The following is a 23,999-nucleotide window of genomic DNA, read 5'->3' as shown; positions in this document are numbered from 1 at the left end:
ACAAGCAATACACACAAACTCCAGCCTCCGATATCCCAGTAAGACAGCATTAGGTGATGGATGGGGATGGGAGCCGCTAGGGTATGGAAAACAAGCACAGTCTGTAATTGAGTTCTGAACAGGCCAATCATAACCAAGCAGGTGGGGAGGTTGTTTTCCCAAATGGTTTAATTTACGTTTAAATCCACTTTTAATCCAATTTTAAATCCAATTGTCTGTATTTGCTACCAGCTTTAAGGAGAAACTACGGTGAATCAGTTGCGGTTTGGTACAGACTACTTCCTGCCGTCCCAAGCTGTCCCTGTTGCAGCTCAGTGGACTTCTGGAACAATTGAATCGCATGGCAGCTGTTTGTGTGAGTGGGTGGAAAAGGGCAGTGTCTTTAAAAGTCTCTGCAGGTTTTCCAGAGTATTTTATTGATGTCTGCTTTTTTATATCTAGCTCTCAATCAGTCAGACTGCTGTGTAATCAATACTGGTAGAGGGCATTACGACTGTGTGTGTGTTTGTGTGTATGTGTGTGTAAACCCCTGGAAAGGGAATCTTCTCCCTAATTCCTGCTCCTTATCTATCCTCCCAGACACCCATCAGTGTCACATTTTTAAAGATATATGAGCCTGATAGTTAACGAGTATTAACAGCATTTTCCTGCTCTACTTTAGACTTATCATGACTGTGTTGCACCCTCCCCTGACTTTGTGTTAATACTGTATATAACCTTCACTGTTGTACCAAGTTTGTCATGTTTTGCAAATGTCGGACATTTATTCTGTTAATTAAGGTAATAATTTCTTGCTGCCAATGGGACTTTAAACACCGGTTGAATTTTAACTGGCTTCCACAGCTTAGTCTTAATGCTTGCTGAAATCATCTCTTTCCTTATTTTGAAGTTGCCACGTGATCAACACATAATTAATAAATGACATCACATCCACTGCCAGATTCCGTTGTGTATGAGACTTGGAACAAGAACCCAGAAATGCACAAGCAATAGGGCGCACATGCTGAGAGGAGCTATCGTGACCTGATTGACACGTGTCTTATACACAGCAGATCAGATCATTAGCAGATCAGAAATCTGTTTTTTTGATGTTTGTTGATATGAACCTTTGGGCAGAAGCACACTGTAGTTTCATGGGAATTCTCACTTCAGAATCTCATTTTGGAGTCATTACACCGCAGCTATACTTAATCTGCAATGATGCTGCAATAAGCATTACACTGTAGTTAATGCATGCGAATTAAGCACGCAAGTCAACTATACAGTATGTACTGGATACATAATCGGCATGTAAACAAAGCTGCAGTGGTAATGTAGCCACTTTTCATGTGAAATAACTAATTTTAGTGAAATGTCAAGTAATTAATAACATTTTGCCTTTAGGATGGTGATGACCAGTGTAAAACCCAACCTGGAGTTGGTGTGTGTGGAGGATTGTGCAGCTAAAGTTTGCATCTCTGCCGCCAGACCAGATTAATTCTACCAAGCCTTTGGCTGAGACACAGATCTGCGGTTGAACTGGCTGTAGGCTGAAATACAGCGTAATTTAGAAACTATCCCACCATATCATGAAAACGCAACAAGCGAAGAGACAGAATGGATGCGTGTCCTAATATCCTCCTGCAGCGTCTGTGTGTGAAACTGCTATAGACTGAAATTTCTGAGAAACACATGCATGCACGTACAGCCACATATACACGCACAACAATAGATAGGAGGCTTTCATTCAGAGGCCATGTGCCAAGAGGAGAAGGCAATAATCTGAGTGAGAGCGATAATGTGACTTTAGACTACCCTTTGTTCCTTCTATCTCTTTTTTTTTTCACAAATCTAAGACACACGCACACATATGCAGAAACCTTATGTCAGTTTTCCTACTGCCAAGTGGTCACAGTGACAGAAGAGGTCATCTGGATGAATGCCTCCTATTATGAGATATGTGCTCATATCCCGAATTGGAGGTGAAAAGGTTAAATATCCAATCAGCACGCAGCGTAGCTAAACCCTTTGAAACCAAGAATCGGAGTAAGTTACTTTTCAAGAGGACACATTTCATACACAGCCACACAGTATAATCCAGGCTAAACCAGATGGGCCAAGTCTTCATGATGTCCAACTGATATGAGATTTTACAACATTTAAGCCTTTAATAAATAATACTTTGCCAGTATTCAATATCTATACATTTGACCATTCTCGTCACTTAATGCAGTCAGTGTTGCTACAACAGCTGATTTTCTCGTTGGCCGATGTCGGGTTGTTAACAGATGAACTGTGGCCTTTATAGGATATCCAAAACATTGATTTAATCCTTGGTAAACAGGCATGGGACGATGTGTAGTGTGTTGATCCTTGGCGTTTTAAATGGTTAATATTGGTATCCTTAATCATAACAGGAATTTTTCATGTGTGATGCTTGATCATATCGGTGTAATAATTTTTTTGTGTCCCCCCCACCCAACAGTTCTTTCAGACTTAAAATATTTAAAGTTTTGTCTTTACTGTGGTTCCTGTCTGACCAACTGTCTCTGAGTCTTATTTACCTGTTTTGTCTTTTTCCAGGTTCCAGCCTGCAGTTGAAGGATTAGAATATGCTGTTCTGAAATCGGCTCGTCAGCCTGCCAGCCACTGATAAGCACACTCACGATCGATTTGATCTGCCTTTAATCTATTCAACTTTTTCCAGACGAATGAAAAAATGCTTAGTATGGGCGATGTGAGGTGCACGATACGGTGACTTTGGGAACACGTCCCCAGAGGGCAAATGCATTGTAAGCTTCATTTTCAGGCATGAAATCATATTAAATATGCATTTTTACAAGTCCTCTTTAACAAGCTGCTATAGGCAAAAACAAGATAAACAATTCATAATATTTCTCTAGCAACCATGAAAGACATAGATCGTTGCTAAAAGAGATGGAGGCAAAAATATGAAAGTCCAGAAAGAAAGGAAGGAAAAACACCTCACACAAATATAGTGATATAATAAAAGAAGGAAGCACGAAAGAATGAAAAGTAAAGTTCTCTGTGGGCTTTCACCAATCCTTCTCTGTATCTCTTTATATCTCTGAAAGAGAGGGAGCCAGTTCAACAGAATGCTAAACAGGCAAGTGGGGTCGGATGTATCAAAGCCAATTCACAAGCCTTATGACACACACACACACACACACACACACACACACACACACACACACACACACCACTGGACCGAAAAAGGGCAGAACTCACCTTTAGCTCATTACTGGGGGGGGATACGTTGAGGGTTTTCTCCTCTGCACGGCGACACAGATCTGCCGTGAGAAACAGGAGACAAAATTTAGATTAATCACACGTAAGAACGACCATTTATTGAACAGGAAAGGGTATACAGTAGTATGTGATACTGATGGAATAGGACGTATATCTCATTATGCTGTGCATGCAAGTGTGCTAGGGGGAGAGTCAGCAAAGAGATGTGTGGCTTGTTTAGATTAGGGTATTTATCAGAAGGATACGAATGAAAGTAAAAGAAAAACAGGAAATAAACAAATATGAAGTGGTTAATTATGCTAATTTACACATTAGCAATTTAACAAACAACCTTTGAACCGTAAGTGCATGTGAAGCTGTCAGATACTCTTTCTAATTCGCCTTTCTTAAGCTCTCTAGAATGAATTTCCAAGTAAAAAAATCCAAGCCATTAAACAACTACAATAACCAAGACTGCAGGCCGACAGCATTCGAGTTTTGGGATTTTCAAACATTATTCATATTGCCCTCCCAAATGTATCTCATGATACACACACTGTAGTAATATATGACTGGAGTAAGTACAACATATAAATAAAATATATTTAATTCATGACCATGTGTTGACCAAGCCAGCCCTGCTCTAAATGATCTGAGCCACGTCCTGTATGCACAGTGCAGCAGCCGGCAGCTAGTTTCTGCTTGTTAAGACTTTACCGTACAGCCTGATGTATGAGCACAGAGGGACGGACGGCACATTACGTACACAAAACAAACTCGCAGTTCAGCTTCTACTGTTGTCATGATTTATTACAGTTTACATCACATCGCAACAACAGATAATCTTTTTTTGATTGGCTGGGCATTATCTTTAAAAACTGTACATCTGACCTGGAGGTGTCCGACCCCAGTGGTTTTGACAAATTTGGTACAGCAACCATAGCAACGCTCAGAGCTGACCATAAGCCGTAAACGGGCAAGAGGGGGTTAAAAACCCTGATTGAGACGCATATTCCGAATGCGCTGTATACATGTGCAAAGAATGCATCTAAAACCTGATTAATACGGGAATATCCCATGCCTTAATTGGAAAATGCTAGGAAAAAGGCCGTATTCTGAATATCCAACCGAAATATGCTGGATGTCGTCATATTCAGAATGATAGTGGAATATTGGTGTGCATGTAAACATACTCAGAGTTAAGTATTATTTCTGTGTTCTGTGGCAAGAATGATCTTACTGGTTTATGCAATGTGGTGGAATGAAAAACAAGCAAACTTTCAAAAAAGGATGCTAATTTAAAGTCAGCCGGTCTCTTCTCCTCCAGTGATATTATAACCACATTAGTGCAGTCCAAGAAAACAGTCTGACATTCGTTCTTTTCCTTCACCTCATCCATTATTTGAATGTACCAAGACTAACTAACTAATGTGTTGCTGCTTACATGGCACCCAGTGGCGCTTCAAATGTGAACAGAGGTAAAAGTGTGCTTAAGGGCACTTCAACAGCCAACTGAGACCCTTTGTTTATTGGACTGTGGCTTTAACCGCAAAACCAACCAGCTAAATCCTAGCTTTAAATGGCCAGCTACCAATACATAAGACTCACTTGTACCACAAGAAATGTCACATAATGAGTATGTACAGCAGCATTTCATAGTGCTAAGGCTTGTGTATGGAGCAGCACTGATCAAACGCAAGTGGACTAACAGCAATGAGGCTTTCAAAGACAAAGATTGGACTCTTAAAGATTAGAATTGGTCACAAATGATTTTGAGGACATTTGTAATTAAAGCCGCTGCCTTAATGTTTCCATTGCATTCCCAGTTCACCTGAGGTGTTACCTGGGCAGGGTAATGAGATCACTTCCATCAGTCAGGCTACTACCAGTGAGAAGTCCTTTAAGCCCTTGAGCAAGCTACTTAACCCTGGTCTGTCCCAATGGAGCGGCTCACGGCCTGTGGTAGGGGTCCGCAGCGTGAGTGTTAACAGGCTGTTTTCTGAAAATTGAAGGGTAAAAGAAAAGAACTCAGCAGCCTGGCAACATAAGATATCTAAACGTTCCCTTTCATCCATTAATGATGGTGTGATGGTGCATGAGATGAGGAAAAATACTGCGAGAGAGATATTTTACTACGCCGTAATGGCTAAATATCAAAAGGCCAAAAACTGCCTTTATCCTTGGTGCCACATTTCTTTTATCCACGTCTTTAGAAATGTGCAGTGAGAGATCACACAGCTCTGAGTACCAAGACTCTGCAATAATTAACCTCTCTTCCATTATTAGCAGGAACTAAAGATCAGGGCAAGTAGCTTTAGTGGAAAAGACTTCTGTGAGGAATTGAATGTCTTTTTTTTTTCTTTCTTCCAGACCAACAACCATAATAGAAAGACAACTCCTCTAAGATGTTTAACACTATTATGCCTGAGATAATTGGGCATTACATTGCTTCTTTCATCTCTGACACAGATGAAAGCAGTTTACTTTATTACATTACTCCAAATATACACATGGTGAATTAATAACTAATCTGTTGGGTTTAATTAGTTTCAACCCGATTAAGTTTTTTTTTTGTTTTTTTTTTGCGGGAAACTGTTTGTAGATCCATTCTAGTCACTTCTATTCAAACAAGTTGTCAACAGACTGGAGCAATGCTTAATAAGTTGCTCAAACACTTACACAGAAGACTTTTTGTTAGTGTATGATCTGTACTGCTCATCTGTAAATGAAAAAAGGATTTTGGGAGTTTTGATTCCCTAATCTTTTGTTCCTGACATGTCTAATTAATAAGAAAAATCACTTGTTTGCATAATAAGAACGTGACAGCAGCAGCAGAGCAAATTTACAGCACCTTTTTAAGTTCCACAAACACATTCATCAGCAGAGCATTATACCAAATCCTTATTATTCACTGTTGGTAGCATCCCTCCTATATAACACCAATCATCATCATCATGCTATCATTATTATCAAGCAGCAGATCGGCCTGCTTTGTATGCAGAGAACACCGACTCCTTTCACCCTGTTAAAGAAGAAGAAATAGATTTTTAGTATCTGTAACAAACCGTGCTGACACAGCACATGCCGTTAATAGCAGCAATGTGTCGCGCTGTCCTTAACTACACCACAGATGTTTTCAAATGAGCCATGCTTTCTGAAGCCCTCCACTAATAATTATTGTGTGATACATACAATGTTGCTGTGGAATTATACCAGGCACAATTGTGCTATTGTTATTATCATTCTGCAGCTATAGCTGTCTGCTTGGTATGCAGAGACGATTGAGCTCATTCCAACCAGAAAATGACAGCTTGTTATTTGAAGGAAAATAGATTTCACTTTGTTTTTGTGTTGCAAGACCCTGAGACAATACGGTCAATACTGTAAAGCACCGTCTGAATTGGTTCTTGTGTGAAATGTGCAATGCATGAATAAAGGCCTATTGATTGGTAGTCTGCTGTAAACGACACTATAACACACATGTTTCGCTGCATGCACACAGGCTTCCACAAAGTGATAATATTTAGTATTGATTAATTTTGATGAATTGCATTCATATCTGAAGTCATATTCCTCACCATAAAAATGGTGAGAACCTTCAAATCTCGTGTTTTGGTTCAGCAATAAATAACAATCAAGATAAGAACATTTGAAAGATGTGATGTATGACTACACTCAATAGAGCCCTTGGTGTACAAATTCTTGTTTTGGCTGCAGTGTTTGTGTCTAATATGACCTTTTTTATATTGTATCATGAAGTTATGTGGATCTATACATTAATAGCACTGCACATCCCTGCTATATTCTTCCCTCTTGCACTGAACAACAAGTATTATGTGGCAAAACACTAGCCCTACATGCACATATTGTTGGATAAATTTTGTTCTCCTCTGTTCAATAAAAAACTAAAAGCAGATATGAGATGATCTTGGCTTCATCTGCTAGAAACAAGGATACAAACTGTCATCATCTCTCAGCTTAGCTACCCATCATATCGAAAATAATCCGAAATTAACCAGTTTCTTTTTGCGATTTTTGAGCCTGCAAATGTTGAAGGCATGCCTACTTGCTCGCTCGCTCACACGCACACACACGCGCGCACGCACATGCCTGCACACATGCACGCTCATGCACGCAGTATTTGCACACACAACAAGCCTACCTGCTCGCTCACGCACACATGCATGCACACACACACACACACACACACACACACAATATTTGCAAACAGATTTCAGGCACACATGTAAATAGACTGCTTGAAATGCAGCCATTAGTGTTGCGTCTGTCATTAGCTAAAAGGCCTGAAGCTGGAGTGAGACCAGAATAATTATTCTGATTATAGTCCTCTAGCTGAGCTCTATCCAAACACATTACACTCTCTCGGATTAAAATCTGGTGTTTCATCTAGTTTCTAAATCAAGATGCTGAGATTTATTTCATGATAGCGGCCTATTGGGATCTCAACATTGCCTCTAAAGCTGGACAAAAAAGCCTAATTTTTTGCAGGCCTTTGAAAGCAAACCGAAATTTCTCATAGATTGTACGGAGTGAAGAAACATTTTAAAGCCATTTTCTTACAAAGAATCTCCTAGCACAACTACTGCTCTTTGGGTTTATAGGGCAGTATAACAGTTGACTTTTACATGGGAAAACTTGGCTTGATCCGAGGGGCCTGAAGTCCTTCCTGACCCAGAGTTTAAAAACCCTTTTGACCTCTGCAGACCTTTTCCACAATAATGCATGGTTAGCAGGAGGTGCTTGTCATTCTGTCCTGAAATACATATTTTTTCCTCTCCAGCACTAACTGACCACAGCAGTTGAATATGCACCATCTGACAGTTTTAAATTAGATTTTTATTATTTTTTAAAGCATTTTAGGCCTTTATTGATATTGGACAGCTGAAGCCATGAAAGGGGTGGGGGATGGGGGGCCTGCTCTACCAGGTGAGTTGCCCAGGCGCCTGAGAAATCTGTTTTTTTGTGTGCTTCCATTTAACAGATAAAGGTGAAACCACACACTACAAAAATAACACATTTAGGAATCGTAGCTTCTTAAAATATCCATCATATGTAATCACAATGTCTGATGTTGCTGAATGGGGGTTTGTGTAAGAAAGTGATTATACGCATGAATGTAAGAGTGAATATGGGCTTGTAACTGTGAGCATGTGTTCATGAGTGTGATGCTCTCAGTAAGACTGCGGTGAAATGATGCAAGCAAAATGTGATAGCGGCTTTGAGGATCAGCACAGTGGGCGCAGCTGGCAGCCCCACACACACACACACACACACACACACACACACACACACACACACACACACACACACACACACAGGCAGGGACTGGTGGATCCCAGCTGTGTCAGTATTATTCATGCGCCAGTTTGTATTCACAGGTGCATGGGCACATAGACAATCTCACACACAGGCACATTTTATTGTATGAGTGTATACAAGCTGCTGAAGTGTTACCATGTACTGGTTCATACGTACCAGCATTCACGCATTGCTTAAATGTCCCTGGATCATTTCCACGTAGAATCACATTGGCAAGCATTGTGCCAAGCAGTGGGTCAACAGTTCATGAGACCTGTCTAAAAGAGGCACCAGTGTGTAAAACTGCTGCTGTATTTAACTGTGACTCTTCTTTATCAACACCTTTTTTTTAATCTTATTTTTAGTGCAGAGTTCCTTTTCATATATTCTATCTTAAGGAAAGCATCCTCCTCCTCCTCCTCCTCCTCCTCCTCCTCCTTCTCCTCCTCTTCCTCTCACCCCCTTTCTGACTCATTGCTGGGTCTAAAATAAAATCCTCCACAGGAGATGCAGGTGCAAGTGGCGGGCAGTTATTTTACAGGGGATTGGCTGGTAACTATAGGTCTATTTTATTATTTTTTTTTTTTTGGTAACTCAGACGTCCTGCTCCCACAGTTGTGCTACTCCTACAACACTTGCTCTAGACAGCCGAGTATTTTTCCACTTCCTCATCTGAAAATTTAAGCCCAGCTTCTGTCAGCGGCTCTGAAATAGCTCTATGTGGTTAGATAAGCCTGACAACACGTTTGTTTTATCTCCAGTTGCAAGCAATGACTTTCTTACCCTCAAAAATGGTAGATTTTACTTTCATTATTTTTTATTTAAATATATTACCAACTTAAAAGCATGAAAAGACAAACTGTATGAAATACACCTTTTAAAGATGTGACTTTAAATTGGACAATAACTTGTGACAGAAACTCCAGTAACGTGCATGCAGCCTTAATGTTTTTATATATGTATATACATTTATATTTTGTATTTACAAACACTCATTTTCAGTTTTGTCTTATTTACTCTCTTGATTTTTTTGTTTTTTTTGTTTCAGAGCTATGAACTGAAGCACTTTGGGTCAACTGATGTTTGTTTAAAAGTGCTATACAAATAAAATGACTTGATTTGACTTATCAACCATGGATACGGCGTGCCAATTAAAGCCAAGCAAGTTCTGATGAAGCCACCTCCTTGTGTTTTGACCAAATTCAAATTTGTGCTGATATTAGTGAGTTTCTGATTGTGAAACATGCTGATATCCAATTTTACAATGACACGAGAAACAAGTGGAACACGTGGCTGTTGACATGTTTGCTTGGTTTATTGATCGACAGACAAATAATCCATCAGTCTGCCAATTTTAAGCACTAAATTATGATGTCATGATATACAAACCCACACATTAGACCCCATGAAGTTAAATGGATATTCAAATACACGTTCAGCTTTTGAAGTAAGCTGCAGTCACTTGAAAGCACTCAGCGCTCTTGTTAAATCTGCAGAATATGTGAACAGCGGGGGTGGGTGTAAGGTCACGGGCAGACATGTTGATGCTGTCTGCCTTTTAAAACAAGTTTGATCTGAACAGTCGTGACAAGATGGAGAACCCCCTGTAGATTGAAGACTTTGGATATTTTTTGTACTTACTCCCCCCTCCTTCACAGCCACTAATTTGAACCCCTAACCACTTCTGACAAAACTACCCTTATTTCAAGAACAATTTAAACATATCATTTGGCCAAAATATAACATGCATGGACACTTTTCATTACCAAACGTGCATAACGTATATTGTTAGCATAGGTTGCCACTGCAAACTGCTTATTCCCAGCTGTCAAAATGTGCTGGTCTACCAGTGTAGCTACACAAGCTCAGGTCATTTTCATTGTGTCTAAGTGACTCCGCAAGTTGATATTTGGTCATTGGGTCCAGCAGAATGCTAGTGTGCTTGTCTTTTACTGTCTAGACTTTGCAATTACAGCTTAGGTCCAGGGGACACATGGAGCTACTTGAAGGCAACGTACTGTCAATAAGCAATTTAGCTTAAATCTGTGAGCCATCGGTATTATCCTCTGGTGATGCTATTGTAAATTGTAGCTCATTACATTTTCCACATTAATTTCATCTTAATTTGGTTCCTTCCCTGGAGAAGGCAACGCTGCTCATTTACAAAAAGCTGCCCATGTTTTAAAATCAGTGAGATAATTTAAAACTCTTAAGACTTCATCCTTAGCGGGTCACAGACTTCTTTATCACTTTAAGGAAAGAAAAAACAGAAGCTTTTATTATCCCCTTCAAGGTTATTATCTGTACAGACTAGTCATTTGTATTCTGTATATACATTGTGTTTACATTGGCACTTTATACAGCCTTCTAGACACAAAAACAGAAATACCTAACATCCGCACACTCATTAAAACCCAACATAGAAATACTACATACAGAAGTCACTAACTTCACCATACAGCCAGACACAGAGCGGGCAACACACATGTAGTGAGTGCTTACAAAAACAAATAATGACGGCGTGGGTTACCGACGACATCACCGAGGGACGAGATATATTCTAGTTGACATGTTGATTTAGAGTCAGAGAGAGAAAAATGAGCAAGATTCATTTAAAGAGAGAGAGAGAGCTTTTTACATATTCAGTTCTGCATGGCTGGGCTGCTTATGTATGTACTTGCACACTCAGTTATGACTTGCCTCACTTGTCGATGATTTTCATTTAGATAGTTTGTTATTGTATGACACGCTCTCTTACTCATATAGCAGTTCAGCCAGCACTTCACACACATACACACACAAATACACACTCACATGAATATGTAATGATCTCTCACAATCTTGACACAGACTTGGCAGTGTGGTTTCTGTCTGTTTAGCATAAAAAAAAACAACAACCAGCCAAGCTCTCATCTGAGTTAAAAATAAATTCCTTCAGTCAGATCAGGAAGTGGCTCCCACTGACACATCACATATAGATGAAAAGATCTTTCCCATCAATTATGTACTGTATTTAGGGGTAAGTGCCATTACCATCTTTGGAATAATACCCTAGAAATGTTCTTTTTAATTTAGATTTTTATGTGCTCCCGGGTGGATAAGCAGTTAGAAAGTCCTTCAGCTGGAGGACATGCTGAAGATTTAAAACCTGCAAAGTGGAAAAGCATCCTTTGTGCATGAGTGTCCTCCAGCAAGATACTGAGTCACGAAACTTTTTCTAACTCATGATCATGTTTATTTATGATGACATAAGTCTATGTACATCAGTTAAATACTGGGTCATGACCTAGTAGGGCTGTGCAATTAATTGGGGGGGGCAAGTTGTGTGCATCCATTGGAATTTAAAAACTCAGCGCGAGTAAAGATGGCAGGAGGGCAGCCACCGCAGTGTTTGGTGAGCAAAAAAGCCGAAACCAACTCCGTTGTCTGGGAACAGTTAACGTTGGCTAACCCTGCGGTCCCTCTGCCTTTTGTTTTTTTTGTTAATCTGTATGTAAAATGAGTCACGTAACATTATTCTAAGGTACTGTCTATGTGCTGGATTTTTCCTTAGGTAGCTAGTAAATAAACCCACTGAAGGCAACAGTAGTATTAAATAATATATATTATTATATAGTGTGACGCAATGTTGTTATGTATCTTGAATTGTTCATTAGCTGTGTAACGTTATGTTAGAAATCTGTAAAAACCGAACCGACTCACATTAGGAAAACCGATTTTATTCTGATCGGGATTTCAATATTGACCAAACTTTTTGCCATAATCGAGCAGCCCTATGACCTTGCATTACCAGACGATTACAATCGTCTTGGGCAGGGCCAAGTTCCAAACACGGCGCCGGTGCCTCTGCAAAATGGTCTTGGGAGGGATCTTATTTTCGTGGAACTTTTACACCCTGCAAACCACACAGAATATTAAATCGTAACGTGGGCCATTTCAGTTAGCTGGGTACGTGGTTAAACGTCATCAGCGTATCGCTGTGTGTCCACCAATCAGTCCCAAAACGCCCCAGTTTGAGAGTAAATGCCGTAAACATATGCTTTGTAAAACCTTACACTCATTCCCCGTAAGAACCTAGCGGGCCTGCATTATAGCACAAACAAAACTTTTTCCTCAAAACTTGCCATTTTCAGCGTGTAGCTTGCTAGCTCAAAGTTTGTCCTTGTTTCCGTAGCGAAGGGATTTTGATTATCGCAAAAGAAAGAGAGCGGAAGCGGAGGGGCAAAGCCTGACATCCTGCTCGTGAGTCACACACCGGATGTCGGGCTTTATCCTGGAAATGTACTTCTGTTGATCCAGACTAGGTCGTGACCTAAATATTGAGAAACTCTTCCCTACCAGACACTATTCTGTTGTTATCTACTGTTCTCATTTCTTTGGCAAATGGGCAAGAAAATACCAAGTTTCCTCCTGGGATCAATAATGTTTAATGTTATTACATTGCTGCGCCACCATTTATTATAAACTGTATAATTCAACACTGAAAAGGCTATTTAGTTTTTGCACAACCAAAGTGCAGCCAGGGACAAATGGTTTACAGTTGAAGCTAAATTACAGACGGACTAGGTTTTAACTTGTCACAGATGTTAATCTTTAACTAAAAACTAAAGGAAATCATGTCAGAATGGGAAATTGCTTCTTGGTTATGCAGATATTTATTTCCTTTATGACAATCGCTGATTGGAGAGCTCGGGCTCTCCCAGCTCTTTATTTACCACCCATCACATGGCTCCATGTAAACACAGGCTATCATTGTCCTGCCCACTAATTAATGAGTCCAGTCAGAGTGCTGGATGCCTGCACGCCCGGTCTTCCTCCTCCAGAGAAAACTGCTGGCAGTCCTATGAATCACCGCATTCAAATGGTCTTGTGGTAAAAGAGCAAAAAATGATTGAAAACCAAAGGGAGAAATTCATGAGGCTGGATGAGCGATGATAAATGTATTAGCACTAGATGACATTTCCATCACCACCTCATCGATCACCTCTGGGACATTTTTAAGTGTGTGTGTGTGTGTGTGTGTGTGTGTGTGTGTGTGTGTGTGTGTGTGTGTGTGTGTGTGTGTGTGTGTGTGTGTGTGTGTGTGTGTGTGTGTGTCTTTGTTTGTCATATGCAGAATCAGGCCGATGAAAACGACACAAACAAACACACACACACACACACACACCATTTACATCTAGCTGAAGAAGTTGCACATATGCACTAATATTGTTTGTGTTTTATTGCTTTTTTCTTCCAAATGAGCAGTTTTTTTTTCTGTTTTTAGACTATTTCACAGTGCAGCTTCCTTGCGTACCTTTTTGTAGTAAACCCACGATTGATATTTTTTCACTATGATTTACAGTATGCTATGATACAGATGTACTCAAGCTGCTCTCAGGATGCAGAGACATTTGCACAAGGAACTGACCACCACAAATAGCATTAACTTTAGTGAATCCTCCTGAAGGCACAAACACACTTAATCCTCCTGTTATTGGCATGCTTAGAGAAGAAAGATGAAGCTCACTTATAGCAAGCAAGACGAGCTGCAGACGACCGTCAAATTGCCCTTTGAGCCCGGTGCACCGGTTTGATAAATAACAGGAACATCTCCAGCCACAGGATGACTATGAAACAAGGTGCCAATGGCTCAGTAAATCTGGCCCTGACTCTCTGCTCCTCTCTGGCCTCCTCTCTCTTTCTTTTGGTCTGTCTCTTGGTATTCAGCGGCTGCTCTCTTGCAGCTCAGACTCTCTTATCTAAATCTCCATTCAAACGGAGAAAAAGACAGCGCCAGGGACAGAGAGAGAGAGAGTCAGAGATAATACAGGTCACTCTCCAATGACAACTCTAAAAGGCATCTGGGGAGAGGAGAGAAAAAGAGGGAGAGGGGAGAGCTGCTGCAAACCAGTATATGGATTTCTGCTCCGAGCTGAGACCATGGAAAACATGCAGACTTAATAAGTAGCTTGATATGAAATCTGGTGGTTTTCGAGGCTCACAGCGTCTTAGTCGTTTATTTTAAGATCCGCTGAAAGCCATTGGCAATGAAAAATCAGCAAAAAATACCCACCATATGCCTGAGTAATGGAAAGCTAAGCTGAGCAACACTGAGCGGTATTAACTCTTATCGATGCAAGAAGGAACTTGTACCCTTTTGTCATTATGTTACCACAAAAATAGTCCTTCCTCCTTTTTTTTTTATATGCTGAAAGAATTGTTTTGGTAGTGTCTTTTTATCATGACGCCGGGACAAAACGGCAACACTTTAAGGCTGTTGCGATGTTTAATTTTACCGCAAGCATTTTGTTGTGGCGCTTTTGAAAGATTTCTGCACACAGTTTTCATACTTTCATCCTTACTAAGAAACATGCTTCCTGCCAGGCGTCCTTCAAAACGTCAGCTGACCATCAACCTGATGTCAAGGAGAATCAAACGGTCTCGAATGGTTTTTATTCTAGAAACATCCACATTGTGTAGCATGAAAGGAGAACTGGAGGCTACAGTTGCGGGGGGGTTGTGACTGGATGCCAATGTTTATCCTGTTGTTGCTGGAAATATAGATTTCAACAGAATGAAGTACGTATAATGATACATGAGAAAACGTGAAGGTTGTGTACACTGACTCCCGACTTAAAAAGTTTAGGTATTTGTTAATCACGATGTACCTATAGTAGAGCCCGACCGATATATCGGCAGGCCGATATTAGGCATTTCCCGATCTATCAATATCGGCATTTATAAGAGCGATTAAAAAACGAAGAATATTCATTCATCAGATTCATTTATAATTACAAATAAATTATTCTGATTAATGAATAGTGCTTAGTTTTTCCACCAGAGGGCGCTCTAATAAGTATTTTGTTTTCCATCTTAAGTTTGTATTTTTATACATTTTATTTATCAGATCTTTAATATATGCTATGTTTCTGGATTTCTTTTTTAAAAGTATACAGTATATTGGCCGATATTACCAAATTGGATTTTTAAAAAAATCAAATATTCGTATTGGTATTGGCCTTCTTTTATCGGTCAGGCTGTTTTCTAAACATAAACATATTACATATTGGTTTGTTTAATGCTTTACCAGACAGACTCACGCACGCACGCGCGAGCGCACACACACACACACACACACACACACACACACACACCGTACTCTACACACCAACCACAAAGCCGTTTTAAATATTCCAAGTTTATAAACATTCCCTGCTACCGCCTGTTTAATCTTCTCTTTTAATTTTATTTTTCTACTTGAAGCTGACATTGATTAGGACTGGCTACCAAAAAACTACACACACACCCACACACACACCACACACACACACACACACCCACAACACCCCCACACACACACACACACACACACAGATGCAACAGACATATATTTATATACACACACGCCACCACCCAGACACTATTTTTGAGTATGTTCAGTCCTGCCCAGCAGAGTAAAAATTAAATACAGGATGTTTGTTTGGGGGGGGGGGGGGGTATAGCTGTTTTTATCTCTCTTGATTACCTCAATCTCTTCTCTACCTTCACCTTCTCCCTCTCTTTTCACCCCCCTCATCACTTCCCTGCTGACTCCCTCTCTTTCTTCTTACCTGAGGCAGACAGTAAACTCCACACTAAATTGAATTTGGCATGTTCTCAACCTGCTGACGAATCTAGCGCTGCAAGCAAATGGCCGTATTTTCGGTGCGACTCTGGATCTTTTCATATAATGATGTTTGTGCCACATGAAGCAGCTTGGAAGTTGCTGCGGGACTTAACATGTCTTGGCAGTTCCTCAAAGATAGATAGAAGCATATGAGAGTCACAATAATTCAATGAAGCTAAAAAACAATGCTGTACCCAACCAACTACAGAGTATATCATGTTGTAGGCGAGGATGCACTGAAAGATGCTGAAAGAGGCTGTTCAGGTCGCCAGCCGGCCCACACTGCAGCCATCAAAGCCTACAAGACAGTTTTCTCTGTTAAATACAGTAAACCTAAAAACAAAGTACCTCGGACCATGCACTGTTACTTTTGGTGTGTGTGTGTGGTGTGTTTGTTGGTGTTGTGTGTGTGTGTGTGTGGGGGTTGGGTGGTGTGTGTGTGTGGTGTGTGCGGCGGCGCGCCGCTGAATTGATCGACACCCCAACACAACTTATCTTTCAGGTCTCTTTTTTTTTTATATACCTAGCTTTATATATTAGCCATTTCTCCTTCCCTGCCTTCCTTTCCTAGACTTCTCTCTCTCCAACCCCTCGAGCACTCTCTCTCTCTCTCTCCATCATCCTCTCTTCTTCTCTCTCTCTCTCTCTCTCGCTCTCTCTCTCCTCTACTATCACTCGAGGGTTGTAATGTAACGTCATCCTCAACCATCTCCGTTGCCTCTCTCTCTATATGTTGTGTGTGTGTGGTTGTGTGTGTGTGTGTGTGTGTGTGTGGTGCTATCAATCTAGTTGGTAACTGTAAGTCAGCCCTGCTGTCCAGGCTAAATGATGTTAAAAGCCTATTGATTTCTTTGCAGGGGCCTATATGGTGTGTTGTGTGTGTGTGTGTGTGTGTGTGTGTGTGTGTGTGCATTGTATGTAATGTGATGCAGTCTTTTAATTTCGGATAGGAGACGCAGTCAGCAGGCAGAGGTTATGACCTCTGCTAGAGGACGTGGAGTGTGTGGCTGCTGTATCGTACGTTTGTGTATTGTAAGTAGGAAAAAAAAGGGTATTCTCCATTACGGTATGGAAGACAAAACCTACCTCAGAAATCAATACAATTCCTTGCAATCTTCTGTGATGCTACATGTTTAACCTTTTTTGTTCCCTATCTACTTTAGCTACTTGATGTCAATACGTTTCTCAAGTGAAAACAGTATAGAGACTTAGAAACCGAGCCCAGGTCACGCTGTGCCCGTTCTAAGAATCGCTGAGGAATTGACTGAGGTTTTGCATTGAAGTCGTTTTTGAGGCCACTGAGAGAAGCGACCCTCCTTTTTGCCAGTAATGACTTGGAGAATCACTTGGAGAGAGCTGAGCAGCGGCAGCAGTAACTGGATCAATGGAGAGACTGCAGTTAGAAAACAGGGGTTGCCGTAATCAATTAGACTCCTAACTGCTGCTGGTGGAGAATCTCAGTCACCTTCCAATCTGTTTTGTTTTTTTTTGTTTTTTTTCTGTCATACTTCATGTCACTGACTTAACTTTTTCTTATTCTCGGCATATGTTATGCTTTTAGAAGTTTAGTATTTTGTTTTTGCTTATTAAAATTTCAGAGTGCACTTTTATTGCTCCCAATTACCCAACTGACATGTTTTGTATTGCCCAACCTAGACAGCAACAGGGGGATTGAGTTAAAACATTTCACTGCCCTAGGCAGCACAGATTGAGGCTTTGCGTGCAAAGCTGAATCCGTTTCCCATCAATCTGTTTGTGCCCTTCACTTATTTCTGCCCTGCTTCTGATTTGCCATCATGAGGCTATAATCCAGGTCCAAAAACCCTGCAAATGTCAAATAGTTTACTCCTAATTGGCTGCCGGTTTCTACACATGGCCTCTTCTCCAAAAGTGGTTTTTCAGTGTTTCTCTCCTGCCTGGATGCGTAACTACCTGTTAACTACTGTAATGTCAACGGCAACCTGAAGATGTCCCCATGTGGGGACACAGCAGGTGTTAGACCACCTTTGTTTAAAACCTTTATGTCTTGTCTCTTCACATAGTAGCTGATCCAGCTGTTAAGCTGGTAATACAAAAAATACACAGTGGTGGTTTTGTCATTAAATAATACATATTCTAATGTTTTCCTGATTTGAGCTAATAAACTAAATCCCATTATTTCTCCTTTATTGTTTCCTGGGCATTTTTTTTAAAATTTGTATTATTATTTTTAGGCCTTTATTCGACCGGACAGCTGAAGACACGATAGGGGAGAGAGAGGGGGGAATGACACCGGCCGGAGCCGAACCCAGGCCCGCTGCGCCGAGGAGTAAACCCCCACACAAGGGGCCCGCTCCACCAACTCAGCTATCCAGGCCCCTCTATTGTTCCTACCTTATTTTATATTTTATTTGTCTCATCAGTGTATGTGCCCTGTGCCAAACTATCCTGGACAGAGTAGTTAATGTCAGCAGTAAAACACACACACACACACACACACACACACACACACACACAACACAACACACAACACACACCCACCCACACACACACACACACACACAACACACCACACACACACACACACACACACACACGACTGCACCCTAAACACTAGGGCGGCACTTAAATGGTTTACGTCACAATCTTTGTCACCAAGCACCCCCCACATCCATTACAGTCCAACACACACACACACACACACACACACACACACACACACACTCCCTCAAGCATCAGCCATGGAATTGAAAAGCCATTGAAAAATAATGGAGCTGTGGCAGCCCTGCAGCTTGTGTGTGTGTTTGTGTGTCTGTGTGTCTAACAGTGTCTTCATGCGTTGTTTTTTTTTGTGTGAGAAAGTGTGCATTGCTGTAGTCTTAGTGATTTGACCTATTTGCAGTGTACTGTATATGTATACTCTGTGTGTGTGTGTGTGTGTGTGTGTGTGTGTGTGTTGGGGGGGGGGGGGGGGGGGGGGGGGGGGGGATGAGAGAGAGGGTGTGATTTGCATCTGCACACAAACAAAATGTGAACTCTCAAATTAGGCTGTAATCGTTTTAAGTGTCTTCCCATATGGATTTCACATATGGACTAATTAAATTACATTTTCACATCTAAGTGAAAGTGTTATCCAGAATGACTTGAGAAAGCAACAGCAGGGACATGTTTAATTCATTGATCATTAACATTATAAGCAGCAAACGCAGCGGTCAGAGCTGTAATGCCCTGCCAGTAACCCCGGGACTGCAAAAGTTCATGCAAGACCAATGAAGACAAAAAGAACATAAAGAGCTTAGGAGTGAAGTAAAGAGGATTTTCTTTTATCTGCCATTATTCAGATGCACTTTTTAGATAGAGAGATAAATAGATGGAGAGAGAGAGATAAATAGATGGAGAGAGAGAAAGAGAGAGGGACTGTTTTGCTTGCACAGATTTTGCTGGTGATTAATTACCCCATCTTCCTGTCATTACCACTAGAGCTACTAATACCACACACACACACACACACACACACACACACACACACACACACACACACACACACACACACACACACAGAGCCAGGTCTGTCACAGATCCCCTCTAAACAGCCTCAGGGGATCCAGAGCAAGATAAAGAGCGGAGAGAGAGCCGCGATGCTAGGTGTGTCCAGGGCTGTAGATAAGTACAGAGAGGCTGCGCTGAGGAAACTCCACTCTCCTCTAAGAGGGTGAACACCTGTTCCCCCACTTGCGCATTTTTTGGCAACCACCTATTTTTAGCATGCCTCAAATCTCAAAGGCTCTTTTGTGCTTTTGATAGACAGTTGTGACATTAGCTAGCTACAGAACAATTTCTCAAGCCAGCAGGCTTTAAGAGACACTAGCGATGCTATTAGCAAGTTACCGGTGGCTTCTGCGCTCCCTGATGGCTAGTGTGGCCTTTTGAAATGAAGCCCTTCCAGCAAGCAATTGAGATAACGTGTTGGAGGTTGATTAGAAATATGACCATAACGTCAAACCAATCTAACAAAAAGGTTCAAAGCACGTTCACAGTAATGCGTGTTCAGACGTTTCTTGAGCTGTACAGCGGAATTGAGATTTGATTTCTTTGTGTCAGTCTTGCAAATTTAGATCAGTTAGGATTGGACAGTGTTGACTTTCAGATGCTTTGGTTTTACAGGTATTGAGACATCACATCACACTGAAAAATAGACTAATACTATAAAAACACTGGAAAATAAAGTGAAAGGAAATGGAGAAATTGTTTCACTACTCACACAATGTATTGGAGCAAGAAGAGGGAGATTTGATTCAGTGGGACTTGCAGTGTTTCCTGAGGAGACGTGTTTTCAGTTATTATTAAGCTCTCCATCTTTTACCAATCCCACACAATTTCCTGGGAAATCTGCCGATTGTTTTTAGAACTATTTGAGTGTTTGTAGCAACTTGCAGTAATTTAAATTCCTCAAGCTGTTCTTGCTTTTACACTGCGGTCTGAAAGCCAGAGCGGAGGGCTGTTCTCTTCCAGTTTAATCAATTCAGCAAGTGGACAGTTTGTAGGCTCTGTAATAGCTGACCACTGCAGGTCATACCCAGCCAGACTTTTGTGTTGGCTCTGCTTTCTTCTTTTTAGTCACCATGTTTTGGCCTTGTGATTATAGATTTCTGGACCTCAAATTGAACGGGAACTGTGTTAACAACAAGTGTGACGCGTGTGTAAAAATATAGAAAAAGGAAAGAGACATAAGGCGCGGCGCAAAGCCCAACGCATGTTTCTTTGCTATTTTAAGACCACCCTGCGCCCACATTGTTATGATAAAATGCACCTGCGCCGATCTTTGCGCCCATGGGCGTGCTGGTCTTATTGGGAGGTGGGTTCAGGTGCATTCTTGGCGTATCACTATCTTGAGGCAGCGGGAAGTGATTGCGCCATTGACCAACAACAACTTGGTCTAAAGTCAATAGTGCAGCATTTCATTGTTATGTTAACAGCACATTAGTAAAATGCGGCTAGGATGCACACAATATGCGTGTCGCACACAAAGGGAAGCGCAGCAGCAGACAAACATGGCGGTGCAAATCCACCGTCATAATAGCAATGTGCCAAGGTATAAACCCGCGTGGCTTTTTAAGGGAACTCCTCTGGATGGAAACAACTGTTGTTGGTTTTGTGGTTCTATTCTACATGAATGCACAAGATCTCGTGGGTCCTCGAGACTTCAGCTGTCAGTCATGGCTGCAGCTGTTCCGCAACAAATCCCAACCTGGTGGGTGTATGACGGACGGCGAAGCACGCGGCCTACACACAGCGGAGAGGATCTGCAGACGTTGTGCACCCGGTGGAAATTAAGAGTTAGATCGTTAAAATGGGGTCTATAGGGTGGATTTGGTCAAGGACACTGTTGATACACATTCACTTCCCAATGCGACTCAAATCTCCGACTTTCTGTGCAGCCCACAGACACAAACCTCTGTGCTTTCTCTCATCCCTTTGTGGTTGGGTGTACTGAAGCTGTTTGAAATGTTTTATAGGTGTAGAACAAGGCTACTTAGTCCGCCTCTGTCGTACTTTCCTGACACACACAGACACTTCTACGCACACAAAGACAAAGATAAAGGGTGAGGCATCATTACCTGTGAGCACAAGTTGGTATGATGACATCCATGTGCAATGCCTAGCCATTAAAACTCCTATCTGTGTCTCCCCTGATCTCTGTCGCAACACACAATGCATGAATGAAACTCTCTTTTGGAAAACTAAAGACTAAGCTCCGGTTAACACTGTATCCTCAAAGAGAAACCGCTAAATCAAGAGGAGTCAATCATTTAATCATCTAGCACTGAAATGATTTGTCGATCATTCGATTCTATTAGTTATTTGACAAGAAATCTCAAGTCGACTGCCTCAGACGCAGCTCTGCAATTATCTTACCACCTGTGTGATTTAATGTATTGACACATCTGCTTTGTAGTGCTCACTGTCTTTAGCTGGTGAAATACATACTGTATGTTATTGAATTTAGCATGTACCCTGCAGGATAGCAAGGGGTTGTCCTTTTCTCCCTCGTGGTAAAACAGACTAGCAGGAACTAACAGTCCACCTCCATTCAAATCAGCATCTCTGTGGATTGTGATACAACAGGAAGCGTGCTTTTCTAATGTGTCACAACATGCTAGGTAAACAAACACAGAATTAGAATAGGGAGAAAAGACCATTCATGTTAAGATGCACATTCCTATGCATCTCTCTGACATCGGGGAGGTTAAAGTGTAGGGGGAACAGGAACAAACAATATAGATAAAAAAGATCATAAAAAGACCAACCATTTACATCACACTAAACCTATTTGTTAGCCCTTTAGTGTGTGTGTGTGTGTGTGTGTGTGTGTGTGTGTGTGTGTGTGTGTGTGTGTGTGTGTGTGTGTGTGTGTGTGTGTGTGTGTGTGTGTGTGTGTGTGTGTGTGTGTGTGTGTGTGTGTGGTATTCCCTAACCTCCTGCTGTGTCTCCCTGTGGGTCCAGCACACACCCCATTACAATAAGTGTCCTTTTTACTACAGTTAAGTCCAGTGTTATGTAAATGCATAATGTTACAGGCCCTCTTTCTCACTCACAGAGCCCTTTACTACTTTACTGCATTGTCTCTGACATCCACCATCCACTAATATGTAATGGTTAGAAGTTATTACCAACCTTTGTTTCCATAACGATAGCCCTGCCTCCTCAAGGACCACCCAGACTTCAGAAAGTTTGGCTTTTTAGTTAACATGTCACATTTGCTGATAACGGTTACTCAATGACAACATAGACACTAAAACCAACCATGTGTCTATGTGGATAGTGGAAAGATCTATGTAGCCAGTATGCAAAAGCTAGCTGAATGGCTAAGAACAGGACTTGTAGAGCATCCTGTTTCTTTAAGACCTTGACCCTGACTGTTCTTACACATGCTTCCTTTTGAACTGCAGTGCACATCGGTGTGACCTTTCCACTGATAACACAATGGAATTGAGGGCCGTGCTAAAGAGGGATGTTTCTTATCATTTGTGAGTACTTGAGATGGCAAGCTGAATGCAAAAGCCATTCTGTGTATTAAGCTACCAGAACACAAACATGAGTGCATGCATTACAAATGAAAAAAGCTCTTTTCAGTCACTGTGTAAGCCATCAAGAATTTAGTGTTTTTATCTCCAATTTCTGCCTTTCTGCCTTTTTTGGAATTTGAAATCTTCCACATGTTAAGATGTGTGTCTGTAGGTATATTTTTTTCACCCAGAACGTATTTTGAAAAGTTTTGATATGGTGCAATCAGTCACTTGACAAAACCTTCTTACAAACATATCGTGAGTGTACGCATGGTTTAGTCCAGAAGTAAGATGGGGAGAAAGAGAAGGGGAGTGAAGCGAGAGAGTCGAAGGGTAACTGAGGGAAGAAAAGAAGTAGGAAAGGAAAAAGAAAAGCAAGTGAATATGTGAAATTTGAGAAACAGTGGTGGGGAACAAAGCCAGACTTTGCTTAGCATGTCCAACCAATCAAGAATGCCAGAAATAGCTTGGTCCTTAAGCCAAAACCACACACCCGCTCGTGCACACTGAGGAACTGGGGGGGCCACAGCCATGGAAAACTCGTCAAATTCAGAGTCTGAGAAGGCCAAAAAATATGTCTGCAGAGAAAGAATGAAAGAAAAAAGTCGAAATGGCTTCCCCCCCAAAGCAGGTAGTTTGAATGTGTGTGAGCTTGCTGTCAGACTAGATTTGTCTCAACAGAGTTATTCACAGCTGGGATACTGGCATCACACACACACACACACACACACACACACACACACACACACACACACACA

General features: G+C 41.3%; 1 protein-coding gene across 1 annotated transcript in view; it reads right to left on the bottom strand.

Annotated features, from left to right (window-relative positions):
- Positions 1-23,999, bottom strand: part of cdh11 (cadherin 11, type 2, OB-cadherin (osteoblast)) — a 93,684-nt gene that overhangs the window by 48,737 nt on the left and 20,948 nt on the right. Inside the window, exon 2 of the mRNA XM_032540822.1 lies at positions 3,229-3,290. The gene's annotated coding sequence lies outside the window, so the exon portion shown is untranslated. The remainder of the gene's footprint in view (positions 1-3,228; positions 3,291-23,999) is intronic.

This window comes from Etheostoma spectabile, chromosome 17 (genome assembly GCF_008692095.1).
Source record: "Etheostoma spectabile isolate EspeVRDwgs_2016 chromosome 17, UIUC_Espe_1.0, whole genome shotgun sequence".
Classification (NCBI taxonomy): Eukaryota; Metazoa; Chordata; class Actinopteri; order Perciformes; family Percidae; genus Etheostoma; species Etheostoma spectabile.
The sequence above is the reverse complement of the archived record's forward strand: the minus strand, read 5'-3'. Positions and strand labels throughout refer to the sequence as shown.